Source organism: Mesoplodon bidens, assembly GCF_964165515.1.
Source record: "Mesoplodon bidens genome assembly, chromosome: 9".
In the NCBI taxonomy this organism is placed as follows: Eukaryota; Metazoa; Chordata; class Mammalia; order Artiodactyla; family Ziphiidae; genus Mesoplodon; species Mesoplodon bidens.
Window position 1 is genome coordinate 21,005,719 of NC_138166.1, and position 14,118 is coordinate 21,019,836.

General features: G+C 52.1%; 1 long non-coding RNA gene across 5 annotated transcripts in view; it reads left to right on the forward strand.

The window, feature by feature from the left end:
* LOC308622169 overlaps positions 1-14,118 on the forward strand; it is a 34,547-nt gene that overhangs the window by 11,860 nt on the left and 8,569 nt on the right. The window contains exons 3-4 of one of the 5 annotated variants that reach the window (XR_014016572.1): positions 5,769-5,962; positions 9,190-9,292. The exons of 3 other annotated variants lie outside the window; for them this stretch is intronic. This is a non-coding gene — a long non-coding RNA (uncharacterized lncRNA). The remainder of the gene's footprint in view (positions 1-5,768; positions 5,963-9,189; positions 9,293-14,118) is intronic. One more of the 5 variants, XR_014016573.1, reaches the window with a different exon arrangement.

A 14,118-nucleotide genomic window follows, 5' to 3' on the forward strand; every position in this document is an offset into this window, starting at 1 on the left:
AATGATGGGGAGTGATGAGGGAGTGAAGGGGAGTGATGAGGGAGTGAAGGGGAGTGATGGGGAGTGATGAGGGAGTGATGGGGAGTGATGAGGGAGTGATGGGGAGTGATGAGGGAGCGATGAGGGAGTGATGGGTAGTGATGGGGAAGGATGGGGAGTGATGGGGAGTGATGGGGAACGATGGGGAGTGATGAGGGAGTGATGGGGAGCGATGAGGGAGTGGTGAGGGAGTGATGGGGAACGGTGGGGAGTGATGAGGGAGTGATGAGGGAGTGATGGGGAGTGATGGAGAGCAATGAGGGAGTGATGGGGAGTGATGAGGGAGTGATGGGGAGTGATGCGGAGTGATGGGGAACGATGGGGAGTGATGGGGAGTGATGAGGGAGTGATGGGGAGTGATGCGGAGTGATGGGGAACGATGGGGAGTGATGGGGAGTAATGAGGGAGTGATGGGTAGTTTTGAGGGAGTGATGGGGAGTTATGAGGGAGTGATGAGGGAGTGATGGGGAGTGATGAGGGAACGATGGGGAGTGATGGGGTGTGATGGGGAATGATGGAGAGTGATTAGGGAGTGATAGGGAATGATGGGGAGTGATGAGGGAGTGATGGGGAGTGATGGGGAATGATGGGGAGTGATGAGGGAATGATGAGGGAGTGATGGGGAGTGATGGAGAGCGATGAGGGAGTGATGGGGTGTGATCGGGTGTGATGGGGAAGCATGGGGAGTGATGAGGGAGTGATGGGGAGTGATGGGGAACGATGGGGAGTGATGAGGGAGTGATGAGGGAGTGATGGGGAGTGATGAGGGAGTGATGGGGAACGATGGGGAGTGATGAGGGAGTGATGGGGAGTGATGGGGAATGATGGGGAGTGATGAGGGAATGATGAGGGAGTGATGGGGAGTGATGGAGAGCGATGAGGGAGTGATGGGGTGTGATGGGGTGTGATGGGGATGGATGGGGAGTAATGAGGGAGTGATGGAGAACCATGGGGAGTGATGAGGGAGTGATGGGGAGTGATGGGGAACGATGGGGAGTGATGAGGGAGTGATGAGGGAGTGATGGGGAGTGATGGAGAGCGATGAGGGTGTGATGGGGAGTGATGAGGGAGTGATGGGGCGTGATGGGGAAGGATGGGGAGTGATGAGGGAGTGATGGGGAGTGATGAGGGAGTGATGCGGAACGATGGGGAGTGATGAGGGAGTGATGGGGAATGATGGGGAACGATGGGGAGTGATGAGGGAGTGATGAGGGAGTGAAGGGGAGCGATGAGGGAGTGAAGGGGAGTGATGGGGAGTGATGAGGGAGTGATGGGGAGTGATGAGGGAGTGATGGGGCGTGATGGGGAAGGATGGGGAGTGATGAGGGAGTGATGGGGAGTGATGAGGGAGTGATGCGGAACGATGGGGAGTGATGAGGGAGTGATGGGGAGTGATGGGGAACGATGGGGAGTGATGAGGGAGTGATGAGGGAGTGAAGGAGTGATGTGGAGTGATGAGGGAGTGATGGGGAGTGATGAGGGAGTGATGGGGAACGATGGGGAGTGATGAGGGAGTGATGGGGAGTTATGAGGGAGTGATGGGGAGCGATGAGGGAGTGATGGGGAACGATGGGGACTGATGAGGGAGTGATGAGGTAGCGATGAGGGAGTGATGGGGTGTGATGGGGAGCTATGAGGGGGTGATGCGGTGTGATGGGGTGTGATGGGGTGTGATGGGGAAGGATGGGGAGTGATGAGGGAGTGATTGGGAGTGATGAGGGAGTGATGCAGGAGTGATGGAGAGCGATGAGGGAGTGATGGGGTGTGATGGGGTGTGATGGGGAAGGATGGGGAGTGATGAGGGAGTGATGGGGAGTGATGGAGAGCGATGAGGGAGTGATGGGGTGTGATGGGGTGTGATGGGAAAGGATGGGGAGTGATGAGGGAGTGATGGGGAACGATGGGGATTGATGAGGGAGTGATGGGGAGTGATGGGGAACGATGGGGAGTGATGAGGGAGGGATGAGGGAGTGATGGGGAGTGATGGAGAGCGATGGGGAGTGATGAGGGAGTGATGGGGAGTGATGGAGAGCGATGGGGAGTGATGAGGGAGCGATGAGGGAATGATCGGGAGTGATGGGGAACGATGGGGAGTGATGAGGGAGTGATGGGGAGTGATGGGGAACGATGGGGAGTGATGAGGGAGTGATGGGGAGTGATGGGGAGTGATGAGAGAGTGATGGGGCGTGATGAGGAGTGATCGGGGAGTGATGAGGGAGTGATCGGGAGTGATGGGGAACGATGGGGAGTGATGAGGGAATGATGAGGGAATGATGAGGGAGTGATGGGGAGTGATGGAGAGCGATGAGGGAGTGATGGGGAGTGATGAGGGAGTGATGGGGAACGATGGGGAGTGATGAGGGAGTGATGGGGAGTGATGGGGAATGATGGGGAATGATGGGGAGTGATGAAGGAATGATGAGGGAGTGATGGGGAGTGATGGAGAGCGATGAGGGAGTGATGGGGTGTGATGGGGTGTGATGGGGAAGGATGGGGAGTAATGAGGGAGTGATGGGGAACGATGGGGAGTGATGAAGGAGTGATGGGGAGTGATGGGGAACGATGGGGAGTGATGAGGGAGTGATGAGGGAGTGATGGGGAGTGATGGAGAGCGATGAGGGTGTGATGGGGAGTGATGAGGGAGTGATGGGGAGTGATGGGGAACGATGAGGGAGTGATGGGGAGTGATGGGGAGTGATGGAGAGCGATGAGGGTGTGATGGGGAGTGATGAGGGAGTGATGAGGGAGTGATGAGGGAGCGATGAGGGAGTGATGGGGCGTGATGGGGAAGGATGGGTAGTGATGAGGGAGTGATGGGGAGTGATGGGGAACGATGGGGAGTGATGAGGGAGTGAAGGGGAGTGATGAGGGAGTGAAGGGGAGTGATGGGGAATGATGAGGGAGTGATGGGGAGTGATGAGGGAGCGATGAGGGAGTGATGGGTAGTGATGGGGAAGGATGGGGAGTGATGGGGAACGATGGGGAGTGATGGGGAACGATGGGGAGTGATGAGGGAGTGATGGGGAGCGATGAGGGAGTGGTGAGGGAGTGATGGGGAACGGTGGGGAGTGATGAGGGAGTGATGGGGAGTGATGGAGAGCAATGAGGGAGTGATGGGGAGTGATGAGGGAGTGATGAGGGTGTAATGGGGAGTGATGGGGAACGATTGGGAGTGATTAGGGAGCAATGAGGGAGTGATGGGGAGTGATGGGGAACGATGGGGAGTGATGAGGGAGTGATGGGGGTGATGGGGAACGATGGGGAGTGATGAGGGAGCAATGAGGGAGTGATGAGGGAGCAATGATGGAGTGATGGGGAGCGATGGGGAGTGATGAGGGAATTATGGGGAGTGATGGGGAACGATGGGGAGTGATGAGGGAGCGATAAGGGAGTGATGAGGGAGTGATGGGCAATGATGGGGAGTGATGAGGTAGTGATGGGGAGTGATGGGGAGCGATGGGGAGTGATGAGGTAGTGATGGGGAGTGATGGGGAACGATGGGGAGTGATGAGGGAGTGATGGGGAGTGATGAGGGAGTGATGAGGGAGTGATGGGGAACGATGGGGAGTGATGAGGGAGTGATGGGGAGTGATGAGGGAGTGATGAGGAGTGATGGAGTGATGAGGAGTGATGAGGGAGTGATGTGGGAGCGATGAGGGAGTGATGGGGAACGATGCGGAGTGATGAGGGTGAGATGGGGAGTGATGAAGGAGTGATGCGGAAGTGATGGGGAGCAGCAGATGTAGCTTTGCTCGCTCACCTTCTACTCACCTCCTGCTGTGCTGCCCGGTTCCTAACAGGCTGCGAATTGATACCTGTCTATGGCCCGGGGGTTGGGGACCCTTGCTTTATGGGATTGAGCCCTTGATTTTGGGGCCTGACTTGAGCTCTGGTTAGGTTTTTTTTTTTTGGCTGCATTGCAGTGCACAGCTTGTGGGATCTTAGTTCCCAGACCAGGGACTGAAGCCTTGCCCATGGCTGTGGATGCGTGGAGCCCTAATCCCTGGACTAGAGGGACTTCCCTCTGGCTGGTTCTGTCCGAGCTGAAATGAATTATAAGACACTCACTGGGTGTGGGGTGGGGTATGCACACGTCACTGGAGGCTGTAAACCAGGCTGCCCGAGGAACAGCCTCTAACACCTTGCCCTTCGTGTGTCCCCTATGCTGGTCAAGGCCAGTGAGGTCTGGCAGCCGCTGAGCCCCAAGCCCTCCCTGCAGGCTCTGCTCATGCTCCCCAAACCCCTGTTCAGCAGCACCTCTGAAAGGGGTCAGACCCCAGGGGCCGGCACTGAGAGCCTGGTGGAGAAGTCTCTCCCAGCCCAGAGACACCACCACGTCCCCCAGCTCCCAGCGCCTGGCTCTTCCAGGAGCTTCCAGGCCTGCTGGGGAGCTCCCGGAGGCAACCTCTGTATGCTTTTTCCCCCCCCACCCCCCCAGCAGGTGCCAAGGACAGACAGAAGACGGAGAGACATGAAGCCGAGTGGGTTTTTATTAGCAGCAGGTAGGAGGCATTTGGGGCTGATTGGATCCAAGAGAGAAGATTCTGGCTGAGAGGACTTGGACCGGTCCCTCCTGGCAGCCAGGGGCTCTCAGGGATGTCCCTCACTGGAGAGAGTCCTCTGCAGGGGATGCGGAGGCCTAAGAGGAGGTGGAGCCTGGTCATGATGGAGGCAGGGGAGGGAGGGATGCTGTGTGTGGGCCAGTGAGCCCTCCACACCTACCGTCTCGGGCCCTCACTATCGCCCGTGGGCAGGCAGGCAGGGGAGGGAGGGATGCTGTGTGTGGGCCAGTGAGCCCTCCACACCTACCCTCTCGGGCCCTCACTATCGCCCGTGGGCAGGCAGGCAGGCGAGGTCACAGCTGGCAGGGACTGTTATCCGGGAACCATGTCTCTGGGCTCCTAACCCAGACTCCTCCCCAGATTAAGTGGCAAAGGCACAAGCATTGCAGGTGGGCCTGGCTGGACCAAGTCCCACCAAGCAAGTGTTCCTCTGAGCCCCCTTTGCTAGTCTGAGACCCACTCTCTAACCCAATGGCATCAAGTGTCTGCAGAGGCCTGCAGCTGTTGCAGCCCTGGGTCACTGCTGCCTGAGCCCCCGCCCTCTCCTGTGTCTTACTGCCTTCAGGGACCTGCGGAGGCCCCAAGGTCAGGGGAGGCAAAGGGAGAAGCCAAGTCCACCATCCCCAGGGCAGTGTCTCGGGAAGGTGTCTTGTGGGCGGGGTCTCGGGATGCTTACCTGTGGCGGGGACCATACACCTCCTGGCACACGAGCTGAAGCAGCACTTCTGGCTCTCCATGCATTGGTCATCCCTGGAGCACTTGTCTCTCTCTAAGCAGAGCTTTGGGGCCAGCGGGACCTGCACCCGGGGACAGCGGCCAGCCTTTGGAACAGGCACTGGGGGAGAGGCGGGCCAGGCCTTCATGACCCGCTGGCTTGCTGGGGCCGCCCCACTGCTGGTCTCTGGCGGCCCCCAACCTTCACCCCCCCCTTGGTGGCCTGGAGCCAAAGGCTGGGAGGGGGACAGCAGCCCTCCTGGATTGCTGGGCCGCGCACTGGTGATGCTGGGAGGGAGTAGGCGGGCCGCAGCTGGGCCTCTGGTGGGTCCAGCAGGTGAAGCGGTGTCGTGGCCGGGCTGTTATGGGGCCGCTGGGCGGTTCACTGAGAGCGGGGTGTGGAGTGCCAGCTCAAGGGGACCCTGGACAAAGCTGGTCCCTCCCTCTCTCCAGATGGGGCTCCGCTGGGGCGCAGGGACGGCGGCATTACCTATGAGGGGGACCACGCAGGATTGGCTGCAGGGGCTCCTGGCGCAGCACTTGGTGCCTTGGGGACAGTTCTCATCGTTGACACAGGAGATTGTGCAGGAATCCTCGGAGGAGCTGAGCTCTGGGCACATGGCCTGCCCTGCACACAGGATGGGCAGGTGGGTGGGGGGGTGGCCGGATCCCGCCTCCCCTGGGGCTCCTCAGGGGAAAGCAAGGTGGGGCAAGGACAGAACCACGGGAGGCGGGTCCCCAGCAGCCCAGCTGCTCTGCTTCTACGAAAGACAAAATCTGCTGGAGATGTGACATGGCTGACAGAAGTGTGCGTCAGCTGTGAAAATCAGGAAACAAGGCCTCAGGCGCACTGCAGAAGGTGGAGTCAAGACCCTGAGGGGCCAGGACAGGCTCCCCCATGCCCAGTTAGCCGCCCGGTCACTTTTCACCCTGGGACAGTGGCCGCAACTAGAGAAAGCCCGCACGCAGCAATGAAGACCCAACGCAGCCAAAAAAAAAAAAAAGTAATTGGAGATTTTTCATGAAATCTAGCTTTCTCGTGTGGAAATAAACAAAACCAACCAGATGGGGAAGGCAGAGGTGTGTGTTCAGAGCTGGCTGTAGTGAGGGAGTTGCTCCCATCACTTGGTTTGGCAGAGACTCAAGGGCGGGCAGGGCAGTGGGACAGCTTCCTGGAGGAGAAGGGGCTCAGGGCTGCCCTGATGGGGGCTGTGGGCCTGGGGAAGCTGGAGGTGCCCTCACTAGAAGGGGGTGTCCCATGTGATTGGTTGGGGGAGCGTGTCTGGCTTTCTCTGGTTGGTCCTGAGTTGGAGGTAGGGACTGAAATTAGGGAAGCTGCCAGTTATTGACCAAATTCTGGCTTTTTGGGGCTGATTGTTACAGGGGTTATTGTTTAGCTTCCTGGATTGTCCCTAGTGACAGCCGGCCGGCTTCCTGGGCTGGCTGCTGCGGGCTGCGGGTCAGAAGCCTGTTTTGTATGTGATTCGGCCGTCAGTCTCACTGGGTCCTCTTGAAGAAGCAGAAGCCAGCCTTGCGCTTCTGTAATGGTGGAGAGGCAACTCAGATCCACTTCCCCTTCCCAAGGGCGACTCAGGAAGCCAAGCAATAGTGGTCAAAATTCTCACTGAAAGCATCAAAATCCATAGGATTGGAAGACAGGGACCCCAAGGTAAGCTTGGACAGCTGCCTTTGCATTCCTGCTCTAGGAAGTGAGCCGTGAACAGGAGCTTTGCTTTGGCCATGTCCCTTTGTCATAGCTGATCCATGACGCGGGCTTTGTGGAAGGCCACCGGGGACTGGGGACTCCGTTACCATTGATCCATGAGCGCAAGCAGTGCAGCGGAGAATAAAGGCATGGGGCCAGACTGGGGCTAGTTAGGGCCTGTCCAGTCTGGGAGAAGGGGACTGAGGCCAAGAGTGGGGAGTGTCTGGAGGGGCTGGAACGGTGGGAGCATGGGGACCGAGGGGACAGCAGCAGAGACAGAGACCCCACGTCTCGATGGTCCAGGAAAAGGGCTTTGCACTTTCATCCAAGTGTGATGGGAATAAATGAAGGGCCTGAGCAGAGGAGGGTCTGGTGCGTGTTTAGAAAGACCTCTTGGGCTGCTGTGTGGAGAACAGAGTGAGGGGTGGGCAGGGTGAGGGGGGAGACCAGGTGGCTTCTACAGCAGCAGGGGTGAGGCGGGGCGCTGTGCGGTGGGGGGCATCCGTGCACTTTGGAGGCAGACCCACCGGGACCCGGATATACAGCAAGCCAGAGGCCAGAAGTGTCCGGAATGTCAGGGGAGCTGTCAGCTTATGGGAAACGCATGGGGTTTGCAGGGAAAGAGTGCAGGAAGGGGTTCCTGGCTGAGCCCCGAGACACCATATTTGGGGACTGGTTGGGAAGAAGGATGCAGAACTCCAGGTGGAAGGGGGGCGCGGAATGGAAGCACCAAGAGCAGCACCTTCCAGGGGAGGGGACTCCCCTGAGGTGTCCCGGCTGAGCCTCCTTGTGAAGACGATGAAAAAGTCCTGAACAGAAAGCAAACCTCGCCGGGTAGCAACAAACGATCAGGAGCTGAGTAAGGTGAAAGAAGGACCCCAAGAAGGCTCAGCAGAGCTGCAAGTGGCCTTTGCCCTGCCAGCCGAACTTGATATTGAACACAGCCAGCAGGAGACACAAGGGGCTCTAAGGACTCAAAGATCTAGAAATCAAACGCTCCCACCCACAGAACAAGGCAAGGAAAACCATCTCAAACTGTGGCCTAGAACAGAGTAGAGAATACACCTCTGGAGAATTCACACCAAACACATGCAGCACAGAGCAGCCTGCTGGGGAGCTCGGCGCTGTGCAGACACAGGGATGGCTGATACTCTTTACAAAGTAAAACCCGGAGAAGAGAAACACTGTGGAGACCATCGTGTGGGGTCCTGAGGTTCTTCTCTGGAAGGGTGTTTGTGGGGCAGGGCTCTCCCCACTTCTGGTAGCTGCTGCTGGTCCCTGGCACACAAGGGTGGTGATGGTAGGGCCGGCCGGCAGGCCTTTTCGATCTGGAGATTTCTGCCTTAGCGGTAGGCTCCAAGGATGGACGTCCGTGCCTGGGTCCCTCTGCAGCACGGGGAGGGAGATGGGAGAGCGGGGGCAGGGTCCCAGGGGGCCCCCGGCCAGCCCACCTAGTGCTTAATCTTGTCCAGGTGGGTTTCTGACTCTGGTGGTTAAACAAGGCTTTGAATGGATCAGGTGTGGAACAACACCTGGGCTCAAGCTCTTCTTGTGGTGACAACGGCTGTTGTCTTTTTAAAAATTTTTATTTATTTACTTTTGGCTGTGTTGGGTCTTCGTTGCTGCGCACGGGCTTTCTCTAGTTGCGGCGAGCAGGGGCTACTCTTCGTTGTGGTGCGTGGGCTTCTCATTGCCGTGGCTTCTCTTGTTGCAGAGCACGGGCTCTAGGCTCATGGGTTTCAGTAGTTGTGGTGCATGGGCTTAGTTGCTCCACGGCATGTGGGATCTTCCCGGGCCAGGGCTTGAACCTGTGTCCCCTGCATTGGCAGGCAGATCCTTAACCACTGCTCCACGAGGGAAGTCCCGGCTGTTGTACTTTTGTCCTATATTTCAGGCAAGGGGAAGAAGGTAGCCTGAGTGTGTGACTCCCCTGCTGGAATGATTGGAGCTAAGGAAACTCCTTCTCGTGGACTCAGTGTTTGTGCCCCCAGTCCATATGTTGAAGCCTGAATCCCCAGTGTGAGGGTACTTGGAGGCGGGGCCTTTAAGGACATAATTAGGGTTAATTGAGGTCCTAAGGTGAGGCCCTGATCCCATAGGACTGGTGCCCCATAAGAAGAGGAGAGACACCCTCTTTCTCTTTCTCTCTCTTTCCATGCACATGCACAGAGGAAAGGCCACATGAGGACCCAGTGAGAGGATGGCAGCCTGCAAGCCAGGATGAAGCCCTCATTGGAACCCTGACCTTGGACTTCCAGCTGCCCACTCTGTGGTATTCAGATATGATAGCCCAAGCTGACTATGATACTCTTCTCTGACACAAGTGCCTGTCAGCCAGGGCCAGTGACAGACCTGACCTTTGCTGGAATCAGGCCAGGCTAGAGGTGCCAGGGGTTTTAGGGGAAGCAAGGGAGATTCAAGTTCTGAAGCTATGGAAAAACAAACAAGTACTCTCATGGTCCTCATGTCTTCATACTCCCCATAAAAGCTGCTCCTTAGAGCTCTTAGAGGGAAACATTCATTGGATTCGAAGTGGCTTTCTACTTTCTGCAAGTCCTTCTCAGCTCTCAAGCTCCGGTTCATTCTGGGACATCAAACCTGGCTTTGAAAGGCAGTGTCTGCACACAGAGCCTACGCAGCAATAGATTCACGTCCCAGAACTTGTTCTGAGAGCAAGCATGCTGCAAGCTTCCCTTGGTTCACTGCGAGGACAGGGTGGGCGCAGATGTCCGGAAGGGCTCACCTTCCTGCCTCTGGCTGGCAGCCCTCTTCCTGCCTCTGTTCATCCTGTTCCCCTGCCTCGGCCTCTTGCCCCCCAACCCTGCTTGGTTCCCCTCAGTGTGAGAGCCTCTCCGACCCCATCACACCCAGTCAGCCTGCCCCCTCTAGCACCACGTGGCCTGAGCCCTGCACTTATGACACTGCATCACAATTAGTGCTTGTTTTCCTAACTATGAGGGCAGGGGGTATGTCTTCTTTACCTCTGTATCTATCTTTATGGCTGTACCTATCTGCATCTGCCTCTAACATTCAGAGGCCAGGACATAGTAACTTGGTAAATAGGAGCGACTCCCAGGGCCTTGTCTTTTTGATGATGGCCATTCTGACAGGTGTGAGATGCTATCTCATTGTGGTTTTGATTTCATTTCTATGATGATTACTGATGTTGAGCATCTTTTCATGTGCCTATTGGCCATCTGTATGTCTTCTTTGAAAAAATGTCTATTCAAGTCATCTGCCTGTTTTTAAACTGTGGGTTTTTTTTTGATGTTGAGTTGTATGAGCTGCTTATATATTTTGGATATTAACCCCTTATCTGTCATATCATTTGCAAATATTTTCTCCCATTCAGTTGGTTGTTTTTTCATTTTGGCAATGGTTTCCTTTGCTGTGCAAAAACTTCTAAGTTTAATTAGGCCCCATTTGTTTATTTTTGCTTTTGTTTCCTTTGCCTTAGGAGACAGATTCAAAAAATACTGCTATGATTTATGTCAAAGAGTGTTTTGCCTATGTTCTCTTCTAGGAGTTTAATGGTTTCCAGTCTTATATTTAGGTCTTTAATCCATTTTGAGTTTATTTTTGTATATGGTGTAAGAAGATGTTCTAATTTCATTCTTTTAGATGTAGCTCTCCAGTTTTACAAGCACCACTTATTGAAGAGACTGTCTTTTCTCCATTCTATATTCTTGCCTCCTTTGCTGTAGATTAATTGACCATAAGTGTGTGGGTTTATTTCTGGGCTCTCTATTCTGTTTCATTGAGCTATGTGTCTGGTTTTGTGTCAGTACAATACTATTTTGATTACTGTAGCTTTGTAATATAGTGTGAAGTCAGGCAGCAAGGTACCTCTAGCTTTGTTTTTTTTTTTTTCCTCAAGATTGCTTTGGGCATTCTGGGGTCTTTTGTAGTTCCATATAAATTTTAGGATTACTTGTTCTAGTTCTGTGAAAAATGTCATGGGTATTTTGATAGTGATTGCACTAAATCTGTAGATTGCTTTGGGTAGTGTAGACATTTTAACAGTATTAATTCTTCCAATCCATGAACATGGATTTCTTTGTATTTTTTGAATTGTCTTCAGTTTTCTTCTTCAACGTCTTATAGTTGTCAGAGTACAGGTCTTTCACCCCCTTGGTTAAGTTTATTCCTAGGTATTTTTTTCTTTTTAATGCAAGTTTAAACAGAATTGTTTTCTTGCTTTCTCTCTTTTTTTTCTTTTTTCTTTTTGGCTGTGTTGGGTCTTTGTTGCTGCGTGTGGGCTTTTCTCTCTAGTTGCGGCAAGTAGGGACCACTCTTTGTTGCGGTGCGTGGGCTTCTCATTGCGGTGGCTTCTATTGTTGTGGAGCACGGGCTCTAGGTGCGCGGACTTCAGTAGTTGTGGCATGTGGGCTCTAGAGAGCAGTCTCAGTAGCTGTGGCACACGGGCTTAGCTGCTCCGCGGCATGTGGGATCTTCCTGGACCAGGGATCTAACTCGTGTACCCTGCATTGGCAGGTGGATTCTTAACCACTGTGCCACCAAGGAAATCCCTGCTTTCTCTTTCTTGTAGTTCATTATTAGTGTATAGAAAAGCAACCAGACTTCTGTATATTAATCTTATATCCTGCAACTTTACTGAATTCATTTATTAGTTCTAAGAGTTTTGGGTATTTTAGAGTTTTCTATGTGGAGTGTCATGTCATCTGCAAATAGTGACCATTTTAGTTCTTCCCTTCCAATTTGGATACAATTTAGTTCTTTTCCTTGTTTGATTGCTGTGGCTAGAACTTCCAATTCTATGTTAAATAAAAGTGGTGAGAGAGGGCAACCTTGTCCTGTTCCTGATTTTAGAGGAAAAGAGTATGATGTTATCTGTGGCTTTGTCATATATGGTCTTTATTATGTTGAGATATGTTCCCACTATATAAACTTTTTTTTAACATCTTTATTGGAGTATAATTGCTTTACAATATTGTGTTACTTTCTGCTGTATAACAAAGTGAATCAGCTATATGTATACATATATCCCCATACACCCTCCCTCTCGCGTCCCCTCCCACCCTCCCTGTCCCACCCCTCTAGGTGGTCACAAAGCACCAGGCTGATCTCCCTGTGCTATGCGGCTGCTTCCCACTAGCTATCTGTTTTACATTTGGTAGTGTATATATGTCCATGCCCCTCTCTCACTACATCCCAGCTTACCCTTCCCCCTCCCCGTGTCCTCAAGTCCATTCTCTATGTCTGTGTCTTTATTCCTGTCCTGCCACTAGGTTCATCAGAACCATTTTTTTTTTTAGATTCCAATATATGCGTTAGTATACTGTATTTGTTTTTCCCTTTCTGACTTACTTCACTCTGTATGACAGACTCTAGGTCCATCCACCTCACTACAAATAACTCAATTTCGTTTCTTTTTATGGCTGAGTAATATTCCATTGTATATATGTGCCACATCTTCTTTATCCATTCATCTGTCAATGGACACTTAGGTTGCTTCCATGTCCTGGCTATTGTAAATAGTGCTGCAATGAACATTGTGGTACATGACTCTTTTTGAATTATGGTTTTCTCAGGGTATATGCCCAGTAGTGGGATTGCTACGTCATATGGTAGTTCTATTTGTAGTTTTTTAAGGAACCTCCATACTGTTCTCCATAGTGGCTGTATCAATTTACATTCCCACCAACAGTGCAAGAGGGTTCCCTTTTCTCCACACCCTCTCTAGCATTTATTGTTGGTAGATTTTTGGATGATGGCCATTCTGACCCGTGTGAGGTGATTCCTCATTGTGGTTTTGCTTTGCATTTCTCTAATGATTAGTGATGTTGAGAATCCTTTCATGTGTTTGTTGGCAATCTGTATATCTTCTTTGGAGAAATGTCTATTTAGGTCTTCTGCCCATTTTTGGATTGCGTTGTTTGTTTTTTTGATATTGAGCTCCATGAGCTGCTTGTATATTTTGGAGATTAATCCTTTGTCAGTTGCGTTGTTTGCAAATATTTTCACCCATTCTGAGGGTAGTCTTTTCATCTTGTTTATGGTTTCCTTTGCTGTGCAAAACTTTTGAGTTTCATTAGGTCCCATTTGTTTATTTTTATTTTTATTTCCATTACTCTAGGAGGTGGCCACTATATCAACTTTGATGAAAGTTTTTTTTTATCATAAATAGGTGTTGAATCTTGTGAAATGCTTCTGAATCTATTGAGATGATCATATGTTTTTTATCCTTCATTTTGTTAATGTGGTGTATCACATTGATTGACTTGTGGACGTTGAACCATCCTTGTGTCCTTAGAATAAACCCCAGTTGACTGTGGTGTATGATCCTTTTGATGTATTGTTGAATTTGGTTTGCTAATATTTTGGTGAAGATTTTTACATCGGTGTTCATCAGAGATATTGGCCTGTAATTTTCTTTTTTTATGTTGTCTTTGGTTTGATATCAGGGTGATGTCCTTGTAAAATGAGTTAGAAAGTGTTCTCTTCAATTTTTTGGGATAGTTTGAGAAGGATAGGTATTAAATCTTATTTGAATGTTTGGTTGAATTCACCTGTGAAGCTGTCTGGTGCCTGACTTTTGTTTTTTGGATGCTTTTAAAAGAAAAAGTTTTTGGCTGCAGCGTGCTGTGTGCAGGATCTTAGTTCCCCTACCAGGGATTGAACCCGTGCCACCTGCAATGGAAGCGCGGAGTCTTAACCAATGGACCACCAGGGAAGTCCCTGTTTTTTTTTTTTTTTTTGGTGGTACGCGGGCCTCTCACCGCTGTGGCCTCTCCCGTTGCGGAGCGCAGGCTCAATGGCCACGGCTCACGGGCCAAGCCGCTCCACGGTATGTGGGATCTTCCCAGACCGGGGCACGAACCCGTGTCCCCTGCACCAGCAGGCGGACTCTCAACCACTGCGCCACCAGGGAAGCCCGGAAGTCCCTGTTTTTTGGAAGCTTTTTAATTACTGCTTCAGTCTCAGTATTTGTGATTGGTATATTCAGATTTTAAAAATTTCTTCCTGATTCAGTCTTGGAAGTTTGTATGATTTTAAAAATTTGTCCATTTCTTCTAGGTTGTTCAACTTGTTGGTGTGTAGCTGTTCATAATATTCTCTTATAGTCCTTGTATTCCT